We start from the raw sequence: 19,919 nt of genomic DNA, 5'->3' as shown, positions 1-19,919 counted from the left end.
GTGAACTACAAGGTATGTAAATTATATCTCAGTAACAGTACTATGAAAACATATTAGGAAAAGGTAGTCTCAGGGCAGGGATTTAGCTCAGTGGTTTTGCCGCCTGCTACACAGGCACAAGGATCCAAGTTTGAGACCTGGTACCAAAAAAACAAAAAACAAAAAACAAAAACAAAACAAAAAGGTAGTCCCTAAAGAAAAAACAACAGGAGGCTCCCTTACATCGTCATACCCGAGGAAACTATAGATCAGCCTAATATAAGAGGTTGAGTTTTTGCACAGTATTTTGACTTACCATCCTTCCATTCCTGACTTCACATTTTTAACACATTTCTAAATTATTTTACATTATCAACAGATTCTAACTTTGCTCTCATTAGAGAGTAGAGTCAGTATTACACAGCTTGGGCCGGTAAATGAAAAAAAATTCAATGTCAAAATAATCTTGTCCTTTGAGGCTGTGCATTACTAGGCAGGACAGAATAGCTGAGATTCATTACTAATGGAAAAAATGCCATTAAGTATAAGGGCATCTTAAGACTCTCACCTAAAGCATATTTCCTTTTCAAAACGGCATACAGTTTATACACCTATAAAATTTAACAAAAAGTAATGTTTCTATACTTACCACAATTCAACTAAAACAAAGTTTTCTACAAAAAATAAAGTTGAGCTTCCTGGGGTTTTTTTTCCCCATCAAAGAGCTATCCAAAGTTTTCTACAAGTAAAATTACTATTTCTGAAAAAATTCAACTCTGGATCCTCATCTTCACCTTCGGCACTATACAGTGAAGATGGAAAATGGTATGCCTGCTATAAATTAGAAGCTACACACCAATTTCTTAAAGGACCTTAATTTTCTAAAAAAATGACTATATTAGTCTCAAATATTTAGAACACATCTAGCCCAACTCCTTTAAGTCTGCCTTTAATGAGATGTGTCCTTTATTTTCACTTACTAGTCTACTATGAAATAAACTAACAGACTTTGAATAAGTTAAAACAGCTTATTCAGTTTCCCCCATTACTATTCTACGTAGGCAGGATAATGAAATCACAAATGGCTTTTTGGTCTTTTATCAACTATTCTTACACTACATAATGAGGGAAATTTTTTATAGCTAACTGAAGAGAATATAAGTAGGTTTACAGCAAGCTGAGCTTGTTAAATATATGTTATGAGAGAATTTCTGACACAAACACTGCTCATTGCACGTGATCTCAGAGAAGTGATGAATCAAGACAGCTGATGTGAGAAAGCATAGGGCGTGGGGTGGGGTGAGAAGTCATGAATAAATGAAAAATTGGCAGTTATCTACAAAAGCAGAACCCCTTTTTAGTGGACGTTAAAAAATAGTGAGAAGTCACCTCTTTGAAATTTGGTAACTGAAGATAATTTTACTGTAATTTGGGCAGCGAAACGCAGTAGTTATACAGTAACTCCAAAAGAGATTCTTAAAAACTACGCAAGAGAAATCTAAGAAAACAAGCATAAAAACTATCATCATTTTCATGTGTTCAAACCAGCGACTTTTATCAAAGATGCAAATTTGTTTCAAATGAAAAAATTCTCTATATGTAAGATCAAAGACTCACAGATAACATATATTTCCTTAACAATATCATTAGCAGTGTACGAAGAGGGGGCAAAGATTTCTTCAAGAATTAGGTCTGTAAAGTCAATATAAGTACTGACGGGGGAAGGTAGTGTTTCACACCCCACACGCCAATGTTCAGCTCTGTGTCCTGTCTTGATAGTCTAATTTCCCAAAATTCTCAGGGCGCAGTGACTCGAGTTTTCTTAACTTCAACGACGTCTCCGAGGCAAGGGCAGCTTGGTCTGAAGAATTTGTTGTATCCGAAGGCCAGAACAGTACTCGACCACGATGGTTAAATACATAAAAGGACGGGTGATTCCTTAAGGTGTCACATGTCTTATTCTCCAGTTCTGAGGTGGCATCCGTGTCTTTAAACTCCCCTGCGACATGAACTATACCGTAACAGGTAACTGCGAAGGCCAGAAGTGTCTGAAGAACTATATCCACTGGCAGTGCTTCATCTTCTTTTTCTGTTAATCGCATGTGCGAACGATGATGCGCAGCGGAAAAGGCGGCGTGGGCTAGGGCAAAGAGACCAAGGCCTTGTAGCCCCTTCCGTAGCTCGAGCGCCATGACTGCGAACTGGCCGCAGGCCGACTGTAGAGGTGATGGCGGCAGAACTGTTTTTCTTTTTGCTGGTGGCGCCTGCGCAGTGCAGTAACATGACGTCATGAAGGCCTTGGGCACCAAGTACCTTCCAGGAGTGGGTTTGACTTGGGTGTTTTCCAGGCAAGGACAAACCTTTGGGAGCCTACTTTACTACTTGGGCTTTCTCAACTTTGGGTTCCTTGGAGATGACAAGAGGAAGAGCGAGTAGCCAAAAGAAAAAAACGCATCAGCTTTTCATGAAAATACCTGTTCTGTAGGAAGTATTCCTTTGTGATCAAAGGGGCCGAAACTTAGTAAACGGTGAGCCTGGTTGGACTTGAACAGGGACCTGCTAAAGCCCATGGCTGTCCCATACAACCATCACACGCAAAGGTCCAAATCTCTTTTTGGGACCAGACATGGAAAAACAACCAACCTGAGCCTGGGTGGTGCAGCTGCAGGGACTGGGAGCCTCGGAAGTTCTTCACTAGCACCTGTCCTGGACCAGATGGGGCCCCTACATACACCTCATAGTGTTTCTTTCCTCTAATTTAGGGGAAACTCACTTCTGCACTGTTAATTCATTTTCTATTGGTTTAATAAAATACCTCAGGTTGGGTATTTATTAAGAAAAGAGGTATGTTTAGCTCACAGGTTTGAAAGTTTAAAGGGCATGGCACTGGTTTCTGCTCAGCTCTGGTGAGGCCCTGGTAGTGGATGGCATCACAATAGGAAGAGGAAGTATGGAAGAGATCACATGGTGTAACAGGAAGTCAGAGAGATCCAGGGGTCAGGCTCCCTTCTTTAAAACAACTCAGTCTCTCAGGAACTAACTCACTCTGTGAGACACCATTAACTTTTTTTCTGAGAGGAGCACCCCTAATGATCTAACCACTTACTGTGTTCCACCACCTTAACACCACCACACTGAGAAACAAGCTTCCAGTACATGAACCTCTGGAGAACAAACCATATTCAACCCATATCACAGACTAAAAAGGACAGTATGTGTAGTACATGGTAGCCTTCTAACGTTATGAGAAAAGTGACAAACATCATGCATTTGGTAGATTTTATAAATGAATAATCGCAAGTCAATTCTGAAGTCAAATGGTATTTTCGAACAAGTGTTAGAAGTTGGTTATGGTTTAGATCTAAAAGTCTGACGTGTTTGGAAGATGACTGGATCATGAGGAAACTATACTCATCAGTATATCATTAGTCCTCTTAATGAGTTCATAATCTGATTTGCTGCTCGGAGGCAGGGCCTAGTTAAAGAGAGGTCACTACAGTGTGACCTGTATTCTTGTCCCTGATCCTTTTCTCTCTACCCTGGTTGTCATGAAGTGAGAAGCCAATTTCTGCATGCCCCTTCACTATGCTGCTTCTGCCTTGGAGCCAGCCAACCATGGACTGAATCCCTTGGAAATGAAACCTATCTTCCTTTAAATTGTGGGTGTCAGGTATTTTGTTCCAGTGATGGGAAAGCAATACAGACGTTTAAATTAATTTCAATGAACTTTCATAAATGCATGACATGATACTGACCTCTGGGTATTTTGCTGAAAGATACAATTTTGTTACCATACACAAGGCCTAATTTGTTACCTTTACTACATGAAAAATATGCTTGGGAGAAAAAGAGGTTTTAAAAAACCTTATTCTGGTCCCTACAAATTAGAAAAAATAAACAGATAAAAAAGAAAGAAAGAAAGAAAAATCTTAGCAATGAGAAGAAAGGGAGGAGAACAGGAGGTTTCTTGTAAACCTCCAATTAGGGGAAAAGAAATATTTGTTCAGGGTCTATCCTGTGTGAATTGCTTTCCACTCAGAGGTACCCTCATTATTACAAACAATTATAAGTAGCATACTTCCCATTTTACAGATGAGGCAACTGAGGCTCAGGGCATTGCAAAAATAGTCCCAACCGTATGAGTCTAGTACTCTGCCAGAACAAGGCTTGTTACACAGGGCCATACTGATCTTCTAAGAAATGGCCTTGGTTGGGCAGACAGCACAACAATGAGCTTGTGGAGTTGCTGTTAATAGGCTACCAAGATTTGGGTAATTCTCACAAGCTAGTAGTTTCTTCATTCATTGTTTTCCTGAGGCCGACATATTTCTGGCCTTAGTGAAGGAAGCCATGGTGTCCAAGCCTAACTGGGTAAGCACATGTCAATTTTACCTCATGTTCATGAGGCCCAGGCACTTCTGGGCAGTAAAAATAAAGAAGAGAACCTATCAATATATTCAGTTCACTTTTCCATTTTCAAAATATTTAAGATATTTTTCTGAACTTCTAATGCACTGGCAGAAAAATGATGAATACTGAATTTTTTGTTTCATTTCATTTAGCTTCCAGGACCAGCACCAAGGATCATATATTGGTTTAAGGAAGACAGTCATATGAGAGTCTGTGTTCAACAGGAATATTTAAAATTATGCTCTTGATCATAAAAATAAGAGTTGAATGGACAAGCCATGGTTTGCATTAATTTATTGGAGACATCTGTTGAGGACTCATCATGTACAGAGTTCTGTGCTAGACAGGATAGGGGTGAATAAAAAATGTTGAAAAGAAGGCACTAAGAAAGGAGATTACAATTGCTGGGGATGACAGATGGATATACTGTGCTGCTACCATCACTAATGAACATAATGGAAGGAGAAAATGATGAGATCTGTTGCAGGCTAAAATTACAAGGCGAATTACTGCAAATTATTTTACATGCATTTTGAAAGCCTGGCTCAGTGAGATTGAAAATATGCACACATTTGCACATATCCCATCTTCATGACCAAAGAGTACATTTTTGTGAAGCTTGCAACATATATCAACTAGTCACAAAACAGGTGTCACACAAAAGCTTACTTGACTTAATCAAGCATGTCAGATGGTGACTGAGATTCAAATTTTAGCTTTTGAAAAGCTAAGGATATATTTTAATTTGATATTTAATAGTCTTTATTAATAGTTCTCTTAGATTCTTCGTAAACATCCACTTCCCAAACATGTCCATGTGACATAAGTATTGAAGAAGAGCCTAATATTCAAAAAATAACCAGACCTACCATAAGATAGAAATGACATCAACTGAAATCAAACCCTGAACCCATTAAATATGACATCTTGCCTGAGTTAAGTCTGCTAAGAATGGAACAACTGGCCTCTTGTCTTTGCTGCTATAAATAACCAGCAATTTTTAATTTAAAGGGAAATCTAAAAGACTAGATAAAGTAGCAGGTTTCTACAGATAAATGTCTTTTTGGGCTTTAAGGCTCTGCAGGTCTAAGGCTAAGTAGGTGAATGACTGAACTAGCATAGACTTCCTTTAGGTTTTAAATAACTAAGAGACTGCATAGCATCTTACTTTAATGGGCCAGCTCGAACACTTTAAGAAAGTAAAATGATTATGTCTCCATATAAAGATGTATCACGTACCAGCAATACAACACTTGACCTGGGAAAAGAAATTTAACCTCCATTTCAATTCCTCCAGCTGATAACAGGAATAATAATATTGGCATGTACTTCACAGAGTGGAGTGAGGATGAAATGAGAATGCAAAATGCAGGCTTAACAGTTTCTCACTATTACAGATTGAGTTGAGTATTCTTTTTTTTTGTACCAGAGATCGAACTTGGGACCTTGAACTTGCGAGGCAGGCGGCGGAACCACTGAGCTAAATTCCTGACCCCTGAGTTGAGTATTCTTTACTAGAAATGCTTGAGATCAGAAGTGTTTCAGATTTTAGGGGGAAATATTTCTACACTCGATGAGATATTTTGGGATGAAACCCAAATCAACACAAAAATTCATTTATGTTTCATATACACCTTATACACATAGCCTGAACATAATTTTTCACAATATTTTTATTGCACTTGTGTTTTGACTATAGAGCATTCACACAGTATCATGTCAGTGTTCAAAAACTTGGATTTTGGAGCCTTTCGGATTTAGAATTAGGGATGCTTATCCTGTATTCTCGCCTCAGAAGTTATAGTTTTTCCAGTTAGTCACTAAATAACCCTAATAGCTTAGCCTTCCTTATTGTATTTGTATTATATTTAGCCTTCCTTATTGTTATTGTAAAATAGGATGCACTTACAGAAAAGCATAATGAATGAATGCTGTTTATTTAAAAGGACATATCTATGTAGCCCCACCTGGAAATAATAAAGACTGCCAGCTGCCCAGAAGGTTCTCATGTAGTTCTTCCCACCCACTTACTCTATTTTCTCTAAGTATACACTATTCTGCTTCTAACCTACTTTAACATTCCTTCAAGGTGATCTTAAATGACTTAGTGTACGGTATAGGCGCAATAAATGTTGGCTGATTCATTTACTCATTTTTAAAAAGAAAATAAGAGGTTCTCTCAAGCAGTTTTCTGCCCCCTTACATCACATTGCTCTCGAATTGTATTTGGACTTCTATGCATTGCCTTTCACTCTTGGCCTGTTCTGGGGCATGAGCAGCCTGCAGTCATCATGCTGAATATGGCCCTGGCACTTCACACCATGCTGATTCATAACACTAGCTTCTAAATATTAAATGCATATTCCTCCAACTTTGGTCCACTTAACTGCTTATATAAGCCTTCTCAACCTGAAGCCGTAGTGATTGCATCTTGTTGATTAGATTTGCCCAGAAAATAGAAAAAACAACATAATGATTCCAGCACTGTCTTGAAAAGAAAAAAGTGCAAGACTAGTGTATTAGGAAGAAAGTCTGTTCACAGCACACCATGCATCTCAGGGCAACCTGATCACACACCACAGCAGCTCTGTGTTACACCGGCGTATGGTTCTCTACACACGTGAGGTAGAATATCCACACTGAGCAATCACTATGTGTCTGCTATTTTGCCATTGAACTTGTTGAACTTTTCAGAAGAACTGGATCCTTGTTCTCTAGGCCTATTCTGAATTCTGCCGTAATTAAGGTGGACAGTTTCATGAGAGCACAAACTCAACACCCTAAATGGATCCCTTCTCAAGCGTGTGGTGCTCATCTGTATCTTCAGTCATCTTCTCCAAGGCCTTTCTCACTCAGCCCAAGGACAAGTGTAGCCTGGCAATGTGTGCATCGAAAGCAGAAGATGGGAGCCCTAATTGTCCACAGTTGATGGCTTATAATGGTAACCTAACATCTTTATAGTGGATTTTCTTTGACAATGCTGCACTCTTGTTTTCCAAGATCATCTCCCAAATTATGAGGAGGGTACGCATCCATACCCTGTCTCAGGCTCTGCATAGGTTGACACAAACTAAGTCACTGAAGGGAGAAGTGTAGTTTCAAAAGGCCTTTTTAGAGACAGAATCAAGTGCAATAAAGGCTGCTGATGGAGAAAGAGATGGAGAGAGGAAGAGGGGGAGTATAAGGAAATGGGGAGGGGAAAAGGAGGAGGGGCGGAAAAGAGAGGCAAGTGTTGGGGGGAACATGGTGGTGGAGAAGCTCTTCTCAGTTCTACCTTGCTATAGCTACAATGTGGAATGTCCCTCAAAGACCCCTTTGTTAAAGGCTCAGTCCCCTATTGAAAGGTGGAGCAAATTTTGAAACATGGAGCCATGGTCGTTGGTGGTGTGTCCTTGAAGGCAACAATGAGACCCTAGCCCCTTCCTTTCTCTCACATTCACTTCCCAAACATGGGGTGAGCAGTTCTGCTCCACCTCCTGTTGCCTGCCATGATGTGCTGCCTTGCCACTGGTCTGAAAGCAATGGGTCCAAAGAACCATGGACTGAAACCTCTGAAATCATGAGCCAGAATAAACTTTTCCTCTTTTCAAGTAGATTATCTTGGCATTTCATTATAGTAATGGAAAGCTGACTAATGCAGACCTTAACCAGCTTTGTGGCTTAAGGAAGGTAACTTTATGCTGAGTTGAATAGCAGTAAAATAAGTAAAAGGTACACAAGTCTTCAACCCAAGAGTTCTCCAATAGTATAAGCACAGATCTGGGTTACGTCTGTCCCAAGACATAATAACATTTAACTATGAGGACTAAAAGAAGCAGCAACTAAAACAAGAGCATTAGCCCTAACTTGGGTGAACTTAGGTTAAAAGTAAGACAGATCAGTTTGGATTCATTCCAGCTTTACATCCCTTAGTTACCGAATCACTTATGTAATCTTTAATCTTTCTAAATCTCAGTTTTCTTATATGTAAATAGGTATAAGAATAGTTTCTTCACATAGGAGTAGTTGTGTCATTTCCATGGGAATATGTGTGCAGTTTGGCACTGTGCTAAATAAATGCTCAGTGAGTTGTGTTCAACATATTTCAACTATTACTGTGATGATGGTTATAATTTTCAGATGTTTAGAGCAGGGTTTGTCAACCTCAGCACTATTGACATTTTGAGCCTCATAATTTGTTATTATGTGTGTGGGTGCCCCAACTATTGTGGGGTGTTTAGCAGCATTCCTAGCCTACTCATCTAGATGCCAGTAGCACCTTCACCCTCCTGTCCCAAGTTCTGAGCCCAGGAACATCTCCAGATATTGCCAAATGTCTCCCTTCCTTGGGAGGAGGGGCAAAAATGCTGTGGGTTGAGGACAACTGAGCTAGAGAAATTGATTTCTCATGATAAACTAGCTGATTCCTGATCATCGAATTTAATATATCATATGACAGAATGGTTTCTTGTTATATATGCATACCTTTGTCTCTTTACTTTCATGGTATCTTGATATTTGCATCCTCTAGTAGAGCATTTCCTGGGGGAAAGCAGGTTTAACTATTTGCTCTGGGCAAGTCAGAAGGGAGCCCCCGTGGGTGGAGAGATCCTCTGTGGCCCTGGGGGACCTGGGAGTAGGGAGAGCCCTGGGGAGAGACTCGGACCAGATGCTTCCTTCCTCACTCTGGAGACCTGAAACTCTGAGAAGACTCCAGGGCCAGAGAGTTTGTGGAAAGAACAGAACTGTAAACTTTTCTGGCATTGAGCCACCTAGTGAGCGCTCACAGCGGAGGGGGAGAGAGAAGGTCAAGCCGCCAGCCCAGCGTTTGGCTGCTCAGAAAGTTGTGCTGTGCTCAAGGCTGTTAGTGAAATGCTTTTGGGGATCTTTTATATTTCCTTTTCATATTTCTTAATATTGTATTTCCAAAATGGATACAGTTTTATTCCTTCTTATTCATTTGGAGCCTGATTTTTGATTATCTGTAGCTCACCTTACTTAATACTTTTATTTCCAATAACAAGTTATAAAACTTTCTGTGTTTTGTTTTTTTCTTACCTAAAGTGTCATAGGATCAACAAATTCAGTTTATTTCTTCCTTTCCAGTCCTCATAGTTGTAACACACTTCTCTTCATGTACTGCACTGGACAGGGCCAAAAGAGGCCTGAACAGTGGGCATTCTTATCTTGTTCCCAATTTAAATTGTTTTTTTTAACATTTCAGCATTAAAAATAATGCTTAGCCCTGGTTTTCATTTTTGTTGCTTTTAGTATCCTTTCTATTTCTAGTGTTTTTGCTGCTATTCATGAGCAGGTGTCAAACTTTGTAATACTGTATATTTTTTTCTGAGTCTACTAAAATGATCACACTCGTATTTTCCCTTTAATTTGTTAATATGAATTATTAGCCAAGTCTAACAGAATGAGGTAGGGTGTACCTTTTGTTTCCTTTTCTCTGGAACAGACTGGATAAAATAACAATGATTGTTTCTTGAAAGTCTTGTAAACCTTGCTTTAGAACTTTTGATATATTCTTTGATGAATTTTATGAATTGACTCAGCTTATTTAATGGTTACAGACACATTTAGGTTTCTATTTTTTCATGGACAAATTTTAATTTCATAAGCATTTATTTAATCTAATTTAAAAGTTATCTATGTAAATTACATAGTGTATCATATTGTCTTTTTAAACTTTGTCATCTGTTTCACTTATTATGTATTTTATATGCTTTTTGACTTTTTCTCTTGATTTCTTTACCCAGGGTTCCATTTGTTGATCTATTATATTGTATACTTCTCCATTTTACTAATCTCTGCCACTGTGTATTTGATATCTCTTTCCTTCTACTACCTATGGATTTATTTTTTCTTTTACTTATGAAATTTGACATTTTAATTTTTATTCTTTTCCCATATAACTCCTCCAAGGTTGTAAATTTGCCTTTATACCACAAGTTTTAATATGCAATCTTTCAATTATTTTTTATTGTAAATATTCAAAGTTTTATTGTGATTTATTATTTTGCCCATGAACTATTTAGACTGCATTTTTAAAAACTCTTCACACAATAATTTTTTAATTTACCTTTTTGTTATTATCTTTGATCGGCATTTGAATTCATAGTAATCCTCTTTTAGTTTTTTCTTTTCGCTAAACAAGTTCAACTCAGGTGTTAGTGTAAGGCATTTTGATTTTGCCTTTTATTATAGTGGCTGCTTCATGGGGGGAAGTGAAAATTTTTATCATATCCTGGAAACTCAGCAATGCAATATAATATGCCTTATCCCAGCTCAAACTGCTCTGTAGTAGGCGAGCTCCTCAGAAAATCTGGTCCAAAATACTTAAATATAAATAACAACTAGAGGTCACCTGGAATTGTGGGGGAAACTCATATGAAAGAAGGATACCATGACAAATAAAAAAACTAACTATAGTAGACAAACATAATGAAAAAAATCACACATAAAGTCCTTTGAGTATGCTATGAAAAAGGAACAGGGAATTAAGAGGTCTTTAAAGTAAAGAATGGTTACAAAAATAAAGTCCTATGTATATGGATTAAATTACCGAGTCAAGAAAGTATCCCAGAAATCAAAAGCAAAAGACCAAGATAATAGATAGAAAAAATAAAGAGATCAAATCCCTCGATGAATTTGACTGATAGAAGTTTCAGAATGAGAGAGCAGAGAAAATCAAAGGGAATAAAATTTAAAAAGAAACAAGGAAGTTTCCCAGAGCATAAGGATAATAATCTTTATATTAGAATGGTAAATCAGGTAGATGCCAAGCAAAAGGAACAGTAAGGTGTATACCTTTGGGTTTCTAGAACATCAGGGGTAAAGAGAATATAAAAAATAAAATATCCTGAAGAATAAAAGTTTATATCTATGTGAATAAGAATCAATATGAATCTGATATCTCAAAACTACTCAGTGCTACACTAGTATTCTCAAACATTTATGAAAACTGTCGTATGTTGGAATACTACCTTCTCTCAAACTGAGATTATTTAAAATTATGCAGACAAAACCATAGGAAAAAGAGTCATGGGATCCAGAAATCTGTGGGTTTCATGCAGTGAATAAGGAAAAGTTTTCTAATAAGAAAGTAGTAGGTTTGGAGAATAAATAACCCATATTCGAAAAAGAAGACAAAAGTGATATGGTCTCACAGGAAAAAAAGGGTGTTTAATAAATATGCTTGGATTTAGCTCAGTGGTTCTGCCACCTGCCTCATAGGGGCAAGGTCCCGAGTTCAATCCCTGGTACAAAAAAAAAAAAAAAAAAAAAAAAAATATATATATATATATATATATATATATAATCAATAAGAAGACATTGCAGGAATAAAAGAAAAACATTTAAAACAACAAAACACTCCAGGAAGGGGGGGAGAAAGCTGCACAAGAAAAGAACTGTAATAACATATTAGCTCTGCAGAGAACAACATCATTTCGTAGACACTACCGTTTAAATACTTTTTATTGACTTAACTGTAATAATATACTGAGAGGAATGAGGTAGGAACAGGAAGGATTCAAGTGAGAGTCTCACCTTCAGGACCACAAATTGCAGTCTTGCCTGGGCAACTTAAGAGATACCCTGTCTCAAAATGGGGAAAAAAAGGCTGGAGAAATAACTCAGTGGTAGAGTACGTAAGAACGTAAATATTTCAAATTATGAACTTAAGTAATAGGAGTATAAGATCTAATGTGTTAATCTAAAAGAGTTAAAATTAGTTTCCTTTGAGCAACAAGACTAGAATGAGGTGTGGGCCAGGAAATGGTTATTTGCCTTCTCAGATTTTTTTCTATTATTTGATATTTTTAAACAATACATAATTGGTAGAACTTAAATGAACAAATATAAATGGGCAAATGATGGTATACAGATTCAAGCACAATAATAAAAGAAATGATTTCAAATAAAGTTCCTGCAATAAGATACCAATTTTTTACTTAGAATGAATATTTTAAAAAATAATGGAACTTGGCCAGGGATTTAGCTCAGGGGTTCCGCTGCTTGCCCCACAAGCACAAGGACCCGAGTTTGATCCCCGGTACCCCCCCCCCCCCAAAATAGTGGAACATGTTGTAGTAGCAAGGTCACAGTGGAACGCATGTTTTTAACTCAGTAATGCTGAGTTAAAACAAAATAATCTTTTTGGTTGGCAGTACAGTAATTTGTGCAAGGTGTCAATCAAATGTCTGCTTCCTTTGACATAGTAGTTTCATTTTGTCCTGTAGAGATAATTAAAATGTACATTAATATTAATGGGGTTTATGTTTTATTTAAATTATGGAGGCTTCTTATGTAAATTATAGTATGTCCATTCAAAAGTTTGTTTACCAGTTATTATCATGAGAATTGCTGAAGATTATAGAAAACACATGAAGTATAAAAAGAAAAAGAAAGAAAAAATGAAAAAGGACATAAAACTCTTCAGGAAGGGCAGAATTGCAGTTTTGAGCATTGACAGAGTTATTGGACCAAACTTGATTGTAAAAAATAGAAATCCAGACAAAAATCTACAATAAAAGAACAGAGTTTTAAAACAGCCTGGGGAAGCAGGGCAGGCAGAACTGTGGTCTGTGAGAAAAGAAAAACCTAGGAAGTGAACCCTATGACCTCCGCAGTTTCTCTCTGGAGTGGGACCTGGACACGGATCTAAGAAGAGCCCAGTGGTCCTGCTGAGTGAAGAAATGGAGACTGGAGGGGACAGGGAGGCTGAGCTCTGGAGAGGTGCAAGCTACAGAGGGCAGAGCTACAGAAATCCTCTTCAGTTCTTAGCTGAGATTCAAAGCTGTTGAGCATACTACAACTTCCGAGGGAAGAAAAACTACCAAAAAGTTGGAGTCATGCAAATTCTGACCATGAAAACTGGAGAAAACGCAATGAATGTGCAGCATTCTGTACAGACTCTAAGGTCTTAGTCAAAGGACTAAACCAGCCCAAGAGAAAAAAATGATCCTAGAATGATTTAAATTTAAAAACAAGGTTTGGAAGGATCATGCAAATGACTGCTAGCCAGAACAAACCTCAATGCTGTTAAAGGACTAAAATAAAATATAAAGTCAATAATATGACACTACAGGATTCAATAAAAAATTAGGAGGCACAAGGAAAGCTAGGAAAATGTGACTCATAATCAGGAGAAAAATCAGTCAACAAGAGCAGATAACAGATGTAAAACAATTTGCATACAAGGACTTAAAAACAGCTACTCCAATTGTGCTCAAGTATTTAAAGGTAAACATTCCAAAAGAAAGTGAAACTTAACATATAAGAAGCAATCTTCTTATAAGACTGTAGAAATGACAAATACTGTGTCTGAAATAAAACTCTCATCAGACATGACTAATAAGACTAGACAGTGCAAAATGAAAGGTCAGTGAACTTAAAAACGAATAGAAACTACTGTATATTAACATAAATGAACAAACAAGCAAAAAGCTAAAAAGAATAGAACAGAATCTTGCTGATCTACAGAAGAATCTGAAAGGTCCTAACATACACAGAATTTGAGTTATTTAAGTAAAAAGACAGAAGGGGAGGAGCAAAAATGTTTATAAAAATGATGGTGAGTTTTCCTGAATTTGATAAAAGCCTTAAAAGTATAAAGCCATAGACCTCTAAAGCTCAACAAAACTCAAGCAGGATAAATATGAAGACTGGCACCAATTTATACCATAATAAATATTCAAAACTGGTGACAGAGAGGATCTTAAGAGCAGTTAGAGAACTGTTTACAGGTAATATATCTTTCTTTCAATGTAAAACAAATTTACAGAAAAGAATAAACAGTACAATAAAAATTGTTCTTTCTTATCTTTTACTTAAAAATAATAGATGTATATAAAAACAACACATTGTAAGGTTTATAATATTCATTGAAATAAAATCTATATGTAAAATAGCATAGGAATAGAGGGTAATAGAAGTTGTTTGTATGGTGTCCATGTTATGCATAAATTGTGATAAACAAAGATGAATACAGAAAATCACAGAGCAATAAAATAAGGAAGTATAGCTAATAATTAGAGTACATACAATGGCATTAAAAAAATAAGAAACCCTAAAACCAAAACTAAACTCAGAAAATGGCATGAAAAGAAAAGAACAAAGACTAAATGAGGAAAATGGGAAATATGTAGGGAATTTAAACCTAACCATATTAATACTTACATTAAAACAAAACCCTACATAATTACAGAAACCATTATATGCTATACACTACAAACCAAATATATTTAAATAAAAAGTCACAGATCAAATGTCAAGGGTTGGATGTAAGAAAGATACTTTTCAGATGCTAATAGGAAGAAGCTAAAATGCTACATTAACATCATACAAAAATAGCCTTCATGATAAAGCAATTGAGATGCTGGTTATGACCCAGAAAAGAAAAAGAACAATAACCGATAACCAGGTGAAATTCTTCTAAAGTCTGTAGTTCAGTTAACAAAACACTGCCAGTGTTACTTCACTCTTCATGACCACTGCGCTATGTTAATGAGAAACGCCAACACTGGGATAACAAACACGAAATAAAAATGACAGGAGGCCACCGCTTTGGGCTAAGCTCCAGCACAGGCCAGGGTAAAATGCACTTAAGAGTCGCCTCATGCAAACTAATAGTTATCTGACCTTGGGAGGAGATCGTGTTATGGAGGGAACAGCCGAAGTCCCACAGCAGGCCAGCTTCTACCTGCACGGTAAACAGGTTCTCACTGTCTTAATCCTTATGCAGAAAGGTAACCCGAAGTTTCCCAATCAGTTATATTTCTACTTTCTCTGCCTGTACTAGGCTTTACACAGAAAATAACTTCCAAAGGACTAATCTGCTTCTTGTTCTTGTTTCTGCTTTCTTTGAAACTTTTCTGTCTCTTAAACCAACCTTCTCTACTTGACTCATCAGAACACATATTCTACTTTAAAGGAATCAAGTATTGCTAGATTCTAGAATCAAAAATAAAGCCAAGTAAGATTTTTAAAATAGCTGGGGATACGTATTGTTTCAATATTCTGGGAGGCTGAGTCAGAAGAATAGCAAGTTCAAGCCCAGCCTGGGCAACCTCGTGACTTAGTGAGACCTGAGCTCAAAATAACAGTATAAAAAAAAAATTAAGGGCTGGAGATGTAGCTCAGTGTGAAGGCCCTGGGTTCAAACCTCAGTACCACCAAAAAATCTGGAAAGTTTTGTAAATTTGTCTTTTGACACAGGTATAAGGTATAGGGATCCTATGTGTTATTTTTAAAGTCTAAAATGAGTTCAATATTAAAGTTCAAAATAAAACATTTTAATCCCATATGAACATTTTTACCTTCTTTTACAAGTATACTTTAGGGAGGAAAAATATTCATCTCAGGAAGTGACTGCAGGTATTAGGATATGACGGAAATACTAGCGATCCCACAAATTGTTAACACTTGTCATTTGTAGTGTAATTTATTAAGAAAGTAACATAATCCCCACTCAGATGCTGTCAAGAGTCTTGCACATTCTCACAATAACAAAGCCCTGTTGGCATTCTGTCAGCGTCTTTCTTGTTTCTCCTTGGAAAAGAATTCAGATATTCTATATCTAAGCTGGTAGATCTTGTGTTTAGTACCAGTCGTGTCTAATTTATACTATGCCGCCAATTATATCTCCAGTTTAACACCCATATGCTTGCCAAAAAAGCAATAAAATTAACAGCATGGCACTTCTTCCAACAGGACAGGGTAATTTACTTCACATATTTCCAAGCCATATTTGTGACAAGCCTTAATAGGTGGAAATGAACAGAAATTTATCTCTTGTGTTTTGATGGTATCATAAAATGGATTCCAATCATATTAGAGCCAGGCAAGCTGAGCCTCTTTAATTCCACGAAGAAACAAAATAGCATAGCATGGCCTGCCTTACATTGCCAAGAATGAAGCAAAGGTCACGAGCAACTTTCAAAGGCTGCCTTCTTGCATAGAGGTTGACTGATCATGAAGGAAGCAATGGGGGTCTTGTCTGGCTGCCACTTTAGAGGTTTCTAAAAAAGCCATGATTGCATATGAATAACACATAATGCAACATTAAATACATTTTCAAGATACTAAACACTGCTATTATACTAGGATGTTTTGTGAGCTCTTCCAAATAAGAACAGTTTTTGTTGTTAACCGCAGATAGACACATGGAAAGATTTTTTTTCCCCAAGGTGAAGCTATACATGCTCAGGTCCTGCAGTCTACCTAAGACACTTAGAACAGATTTGGCAACAGCTTTGGTGGTTCTACAATGTCCCAAAGCCAAAAAAGAAGGGGAAAATGGTTGATTCAAAAAAGACACATCATTCATAGTGTAATTGCCATGAATCAACAGGCTATGCTGTTAAATGTTAGAATTCTCTTTGCCTTTCATTTCTAATTACAGAACCTACCCTGGGGATTTACAAATTTTACTCATTCTAATTTTGATTCCTCTTGAGTAAAAAATATTACAAATTGCAGAACGATGGTTTTTCATGCTGCCAGTGACCCTCTCTGCAAACCCAGAAACTCTCTCATTCGGAGCCAAAGGGAGAGGTTTTAATGAATCTCCAGAACAACTCAGGCAATGCTGATTCTGATGTTAGTCTGAAACTTAATTGTACTTGTTTTTCCTCCAGTCCAATCAATAGCTCCTTGGATGGGGCTTGTTAGAAGCTGATTGCTAAATACTTGGCAACTGCCTTGTCCTCAGGGAAAACAAAGGAAAGCTAGACTAATTGCAGAGGTGAAACTCTGGGTCAATGAGCAATACAAGTGTGTTCCCAGTTAGCCCAATTTTGATAAGCATTGTCTGGCTGGTGGGGAAAGCCTGTTCGTAGACTGTGGGATAGCTGGAGTGAGTGTCCAGCAAGAACTTCCTGAAATCTGATGAGAGAAACCTGTGGGCAAAAGGAACACGACAGGAAAACCAACATTCTGTGCATCTGACTGGACCCAGGAAGGATCTGCCATGGATTGATTGGGGGTGGGGGTGGTAGTAGAAGTCTCCACTGGGTTAAAAGCTCTGTGCTAACTGTAAGGTGCATCACTGAACTATACCTCGAGTTTGAGAAATCTCTTTTTTTTAATCTCTTCTGTGATGTCTTGTTCTTTCCTCTCTATTCAAACTCTGGCACCATACTTTCTGCACCTCTATATGCAATTCAATTTCAACAAGTCTCCGGCATGGTCAGCCTATGTGCTGCTTAGACCAATGGTGAGTCTGTCAACCCTCAAGCCACTGTTTTGAGTTCCATGCCCAACATGTTCTTACTACACAACTTTGAGCTACATTACTCAAGGTTCACCTACATGTTTTCAGATATTCTGCCCCACCCAAGAAATAACATAATTTTATTTAAAATAATATTTTAAAAAACAGTAAAAAGAATTGCATTGGCTTTATAATTTTGGTGATCTTCTGGAAACATGATTAAATAGTCTAGGTTCACTTTCTTTCAGTTACTTGTCTTTACCACTAATTCTAGAGGTCATCTACATAAGCAATATACATATATTTCTATTTTAGCAACCTACCCATTTAACGACTGTTTGGACCTACCCACTACTTAAACTTACCATTCATTTTTTTGATAGAGTTCTGTACATCTTGTTTATAGAGCCTCAGTGACTTTTTTTGCATAATACACCTCATTTATATGAAACTGTAATTTTGGCTAATTTTTTGTACATACTGTAGTTTTATGTTCTGTTAAACAGAACTTACTGCATGTGAGAATTATACAAATAAAAGCAAAGTCATCAAGTTGGAGTTTCCTTTGACTGTTTCCTTGTTCTGAATATTGTAATGTACATACTATATATATTTCTTCATTTAGCGACCAATTTATTTAATGACCTAGTCAAAGGAATGGAACTCAGTCATTAAACGAGGAAGATCTGTACTGCCATTAGCTTGCAGAAGATAACATCTCTGATTTACGTTGTTTCTCAGAAATTGGAGGTGGTTTTTGTCTATCTCAAACTGGTGGAAACTGCTGACCCTACGCTTAGGCCCACCCAAGTATCTGATGGGTGACCAGTGGGCCAGAAACTACCATCAGAGCCGGTGAATACTGCCATTTTCTTTTTTCTTGCCATTTTCTGATATGAAGGTTAATCTTGACTGTCAACTTAATTGGCTTGAGAGATGAACAAAGCATATTTCTGAGCCTAACCTATCTGGGTGGGACATGGGGATTATATTTGGTTCCTGGCCCCTCAGAACGTTTTGGAACTTGCTCTGCTTCCTGGTGGCCATGAGTTGAGCAGCTTTCCTGTCTGCCATGATTTGACTAACCATGGTTAATCCCTCACTCTTTCTTTCAAGTAAAAATGGTGTCCCATAAAAAGTATGGCTGGCTCACAACTCAAATTACTTGCACAAATACCTTCCTTTAGATTGGGACCCATCATACGATGTGGGGACAAAAAAAGCTTTACGTGTACTTCCCATTTTCTTGTGCAGAATAATAAAAAGGTGTATTTTCAGGTTGAGATGTAACAAAAATAATTTTTAATGATTTATCAAGAATATTCTTAGTGTAACTACTTAATGGGAGTACCTTATGGTGAAGAATATAATGAATATTAGCTGTTGCCTTGATGTGTGCTAAACTACCAGCAGTCCTATCTAACCTTGCTTTTCTGACTCAATGGAAGTATCAACACAGTAAAATGGCACATGCCATTTTTTGTTTCATGGATGTATCTTGGGAATTCCAAGGAGTCTGCAGACTACATTTAAAAACCTGTTAAATTAGGCCAGCCAGAACTGCTTTTATGGGTCTAGGTTCACAGCTTAGCTGGTTCACGTGCCTTAAATGGTGGAAGAGGTGGTGCTATCCTCCTACCCCCATTCACATTCAAAGTGGTTTTGTATATTTTTAATAAAAAGATAACCGGATATTGCATGGAAAAGATAACGTTCTCCCACACTATACTTATTACACATGTTGTTCTACAGTCTTTATCTAGAACCCAGGAGCTTGTACACTGTGCACACTGAACAATGCTATGCCACTGATCGATATCCATAGCCCTGTTATCTACATTTTCCGTATCTCTTCACATGGCGATATCAACAATGTACACTGAGTCCCAGTGTACTTATTAAAGATGTTATGATGTTATCTCAGCCAATGTGGTCCTTTGAGAACAGGGATTATTTCATTTTCCAGATGAGAATGCTTATAGCAAATAATTATTCACCTAAGATTACAAACACAGTAAGTTGGGAAGCTTGGATTTCTTTCTCTCTTTTCAATTTTTAAAAATTTATTTTTAAATGACACAAAAACTGTACATATTACAGACAACAGTTTGATGTTTCACATATATACAACCTGTAATGATCACGTTAGGGTAAGCAGAACATTGAAATATCGATAATTTCTCTGTGTTTTTTGCCAGCCTCACACTGAACTACATCTCCAGCACTTTTTATTTTGAGACAGGGCTCTCTTAGTTGTCCAGGCTGACCTTGAACTTACCATCCTCTTGTCTCAACTTCCTGAGTATCTGGGATTATAGGTGTGCACCAC

At 37.3% G+C, this 19,919-nt stretch overlaps 1 protein-coding gene and 1 pseudogene across 12 annotated transcripts in view; both read right to left on the bottom strand.

Moving 5' to 3' along the window:
• The window catches only part of Phactr1 (phosphatase and actin regulator 1), a 512,176-nt gene that overhangs the window by 138,867 nt on the left and 353,390 nt on the right, over nucleotides 1-19,919 (bottom strand). The window lies entirely within an intron of this gene.
• LOC101720650 (ER membrane protein complex subunit 5 pseudogene) lies at nucleotides 1,508-11,630 on the bottom strand (annotated as a pseudogene). The gene has a single exon (XR_015439094.1). The product of XR_015439094.1 is annotated as an ER membrane protein complex subunit 5 pseudogene (transcript).

Source organism: Heterocephalus glaber, unplaced genomic scaffold (genome assembly GCF_053883595.1).
Source record: "Heterocephalus glaber isolate CG9 unplaced genomic scaffold, H.glaber_assembly_v1.0 deba00001472, whole genome shotgun sequence".
NCBI classification, from domain to species: Eukaryota; Metazoa; Chordata; class Mammalia; order Rodentia; family Bathyergidae; genus Heterocephalus; species Heterocephalus glaber.
Note: the sequence above shows the minus strand (reverse complement) of the source record. Positions and strands in the feature narration are given on the sequence as shown.